Source organism: Copadichromis virginalis, linkage group LG4 (assembly GCF_057382275.1).
Source record: "Copadichromis virginalis isolate Kocher_CV1m ecotype Utaka linkage group LG4, C_Virginalis_male_GT1.1, whole genome shotgun sequence".
NCBI lineage: Eukaryota > Metazoa > Chordata > Actinopteri > Cichliformes > Cichlidae > Copadichromis > Copadichromis virginalis.
Window position 1 is genome coordinate 33,135,253 of NC_140621.1, and position 4,308 is coordinate 33,139,560.

The 4,308-nt window shown below is 38.6% G+C and overlaps 1 long non-coding RNA gene across 1 annotated transcript; it reads right to left on the reverse strand.

Annotated features, from left to right (window-relative positions):
- Positions 1 to 221: 221 nt before the first annotated feature.
- Positions 222 to 1,528, reverse strand: LOC146711957 (uncharacterized). Its single transcript, XR_014920302.1, has 3 exons — positions 1,355 to 1,528; positions 1,213 to 1,279; positions 222 to 688 (listed from the first exon to the last, which is right to left on the reverse strand). It is a non-coding gene; the product is annotated as an uncharacterized LOC146711957 (long non-coding RNA).
- Positions 1,529 to 4,308: the final 2,780 nt, after the last annotated feature.

A 4,308-nucleotide genomic window follows, 5' to 3' on the forward strand; every position in this document is an offset into this window, starting at 1 on the left:
TATGATTTAACAAGTTCTTTCACAAATTGCCACGCAGGCCATTTGTTGGACTGTGGAACTTCTTTGAAATTCATATGAGCTGCTCGCACTAAGTAAAAAACACTATCACTTATGCGGATACCCCTTTGGCGCCAGCTGTGGTCTCAAGGCTGGAGCCGAACAACAACACCCTGATAACGACTGTGTTTAGTCTGTTCCTTCCCATTCCATGCAAGTGTAACACCTGCTTAGTATAGTAGGGTTAAACTTATAGACTAGATTCGAGAGGAGTAAAATAAATTTGAGAGAATTGAGTGTTGAACAGCCGGCAGATTTATTACAATGTTACAGTGGTGCAATAATCCAATGTAAACAGCATAGAAAATTAACAGAAGATCAACAGAGAAGAGCGCTCTTTTGAAAATAACAACAAAATAAAATAAAATAAGTAGTCTCTTTAGACCTGACTCCTGATGAGCAGGATATTGGGAGTTCAACTGTTTCCCAGAGAAACAATCCGTATGAAGTAAGCAGTTTTTGCTCTTGCTTATCTGAAATCCTGCGATTCGAAGTAATTCAGACTGTAGCTCTACTCCTGCATCCAGAACAGCTGGCCACACTGCTTTTGGATTCGCCAAGAGTTTTCACAGGGTCTGGCTCGCCATCCATATCCAGAACCACTTCAGATCCAGGATCACAAAAAACCAGTCTGCACATACAGTACAGAGCAATAAACAGAATAGTTCTTAACAGTTTTTCTAAATAAAATGAGATCTCATAAAGTTTTCAAAATCAAGTACACTGTTGTTTTAACATTGTTCTGTCTCTATGAATTCCATTTGTATTGCTTTACAGCATTACAATCAATTGTATTTATATACCCCTTTTTAAGGCATATGTAATCACATCATGAAATGTTTGTAACGTAACTAGTTTTAAATAACTTATTTACATGTATTAACCTATAACTGAAATTACAAAGTGCAGGAAAGGCACTGGACAACATTTATGGCTAAAAGAAAAGTGCATCCTGCATTAGTTTTGCGCATTTGTGAAGATGCCCAATCAAATAGACAATAAAATAAAATACGACATTCCATTTCACACACAATTCAAGTACTCCGACTGGTTTTAGCTTTTTTTAGACAATACAGAATTCGCACTGTTGCAGTGTTTACCACATGTACAATTAGCATAAGTTTTCCTGCTAACTTATCATCTCTAGTAACTCACCGGAATTCCCAAGAAACAGATACACGCTCTGCCTGGTTTTGGTCGAGAGTAAAACACATAAAGGCCTCTGAAGAGTACATAACTTTAAGTTAGAGACTGTTGAAAATACTTTATAACACTTATTTTATACCGAAAGACTCACTGTGTAGCTTGTTAATTGCTCTCGGGTGTCTTGCTCCGTTTTGCCTAGCTTAATGCAGCAACGTGCTTTTGTTGCATTCACTGAACTACAGAAAATCAAAGTGTGTTCAAGGGGTGTCGGAAATAATATTACCAGGTAAAAACAAGAAAATACTAGTAACCATGTCTATAGGGGTTACACAAGGCCACCTGGGTTGGCTGGAAGACTGTTTACTTAGCCTAGCAGGGCGAAGGACACTGTCTCAGCTGAACTATGGACACGCACACACACATACATATACACTGATATGCACACACTCATCCCCCCTCCCTTTCCAAACGCCTTCGATGCTTATTCCCTTCCGATGCTGCACCCTTTACCCACCCGTTGCTTGTCATGTGTTTCTTTGGTGTATTAAGAGTTTTTTCATGTGCTATGTGCAGAGGTGTTTTTTTTCTGTTCTCAAACTGATCTCCCTGTTGGAGCTCAGTCTGGAGGGAGTTATTTTTTCTCCTCATCTTTCCTCATGTTGTGCTTTTCCATTGTTATACCTCTCTGACCTGTCTTCCCCATGTGATGTTTTGTGTAATGTATGTATGGTCGGAGGGTAAGATGGCGCTGCCATTGCGTGCAAAAGGTTGGGAGCCTTATGAAATTTCCCCTTGTGGGACTAATAAAGGTATTTCAATTCAATTCAGGTTAGGATAGCTTTTTTTCCTTTATAAATGGAAAATGTATTTAACAAACAGCATTTTATATTTACTGAGGTTTTCTGTATCTAATATTAATTTGTTTGATGATCTGAAATGTTAAAGTGCGACAAATAAGTAAAAAGAATAAGAAATCAGTTTCCTTATTTTGCCCTTTGTGTTGTCTAGTGATGAGTTCTGGTTCTTTTGATTCATGTTCTGATTTTTATTAAAAGTTAAAGTTTTATTTCCCTCACGGTTTTCTTTCTCTGTTCTTCTGTGTCTCATCTTTCTGTTAGTGCCTGTTGCACCCAATGGAATCATTATTCTTGTCTCTTTTAATTCCTGTTTTACTTTGAAGGTCAGTTTTTTTTTCACCTGCATGTATTTCACTTGGTCTAGTTCTACTAATGTTTATTGTTCCCAGTGTGTATAAATAGTCCTGCCTTCCTCTTTGTCCTTATCGTTTGTCTGTTCTCCTTGTAGTACGGTCTATGATCTGCTGTTTTTGTGATTCCCCATGCTCTTTGTTTGATCTCAAAAGTTTCACATAAAGGGTATTAATACCCAATAATACAGACTTTTTTTTATTTATTGAGTTACTTATTACTTATATATTGAGTCCCCATTCTGCCTATCTCTGTGCTTATGTTTTCTTTGCCAACCCAATTGTTTCATTATTATCTGACGTTGAACAACTCAGGTGTGTAAATGCTCCACTATCATGGTTTAGTGTTTTCTTGTTTTTTTCTCAATGCGTAACAGCCAGAAACACACAGAGACGTACTTTGATGATGTAAATTAGCTCCCAATCAATAAAGTTAGTGGGCTGTATCTGTTTGGTTTGTGTGTTTTGTACACCCACCATCTACCCCAGCCACCTCCTGAGGTTTCCAGTACTGTTTATGAATGAAGCATTTCTTATAACAAATCTGTGAATGTAAATCAGCCAGCTATTAAAGCGAGGAAATAATTTGTTTCCATATAAACTCTTTTTCACTTTTTCCAGGAGACAGGGTTTTGTGAGAATACAGGTAAAAATTGCTCTCAGCTTGGACGTACAAAAACCCGTGCGCTGACAGAAAAAAACGTTCAAATCCAGGTGAGTAAATGCTCTGCCATTTGAGACCTCACACACCTCTCCCCGTCTCTCTGTAAGGCTGAAAGAAAAGCTCAGTTTGTTGCCGTTTTAACTGTGCCACGTAGAAAGGGAGACACGTTAACTGACTTTGACCTTGTTGCCAACATTGCTGGGACTGTAATAAAGCACTGCTGTGCTGTATCAAAAGTATCTTCAACAGCTGGAAATAATTAATCTTGACAAACTAAACTCCAGTTCTCGCTGCACTACACTCCTCTACCTTGTAAAATCCATTATACTTGTTGATTATCTTCTAATTAGAAAGTAAATGTTGCCTAAGACACTGAGGCGGTAAATATGGAGCGTGGTGCCATGCATGTGTAATTGATTTCCTGCTCTCAATTTCCAAAGGATAACAGTGAAGATGAATTATTCAGAGCGTCCTCACCTCTCAGTGGATGGATGACCTTTAAGAAGGACTTTAGCCACGCTTGTTAGTACCTGACTGATAAACTCAGACCTTTCAAAGAGCTCTGAAATTCACGGGGTGAAATATGAAATCTGAGAGATTATTTTTGATGCCGGCTTGTCCGTTCTCGTCTTCATGCACTCGCTTTGGCGGGATGTGGAAAACTCAATTTGCCATGAAAATCTGCAAGACATATCGCATTAGGTCGGACTGATTGTAAACTCCTCACACGGGTGCAAACTGAAGTGAAATGAATTTATCATTTTGGTTCCGCCACGAGATTCATGCCAGACGAATGAAGTGGTGCTGTCACTTGCATTTAGGCCTTTGAACATCGATCCAGTCAGAGAAAGCCAACCACCTGAGGAGATGAAGACGGCTGAGCAAACTTGCTTATAAACACTTCTTATTAAGTTGGATTCTTTTTTTTTTTTACATCACAAAGAGCGGTTGTTTTATCCTTTTAAATCCCCAGCTTTGTCAACATGACTTTTATTGTTCAGCAGTTGCTCCATTAATGCACTCTCTGACACTACGCAGAAGAAGAAAAAGAAGCTAAAGTGAGTGTCTCTAGATAGCTGGAACTGCAATATTCCCACCATCAGTCTGAAAGAGAATAAAACATTTGCCCACTACACATGGTTTCCTTCCCAAGTGAAATTCCCAGACTGCTGACTGTATAAAATTCAACAACACTATCTTCCTTTCATGCATTTTTGAGAAGAGCAAAGGGATC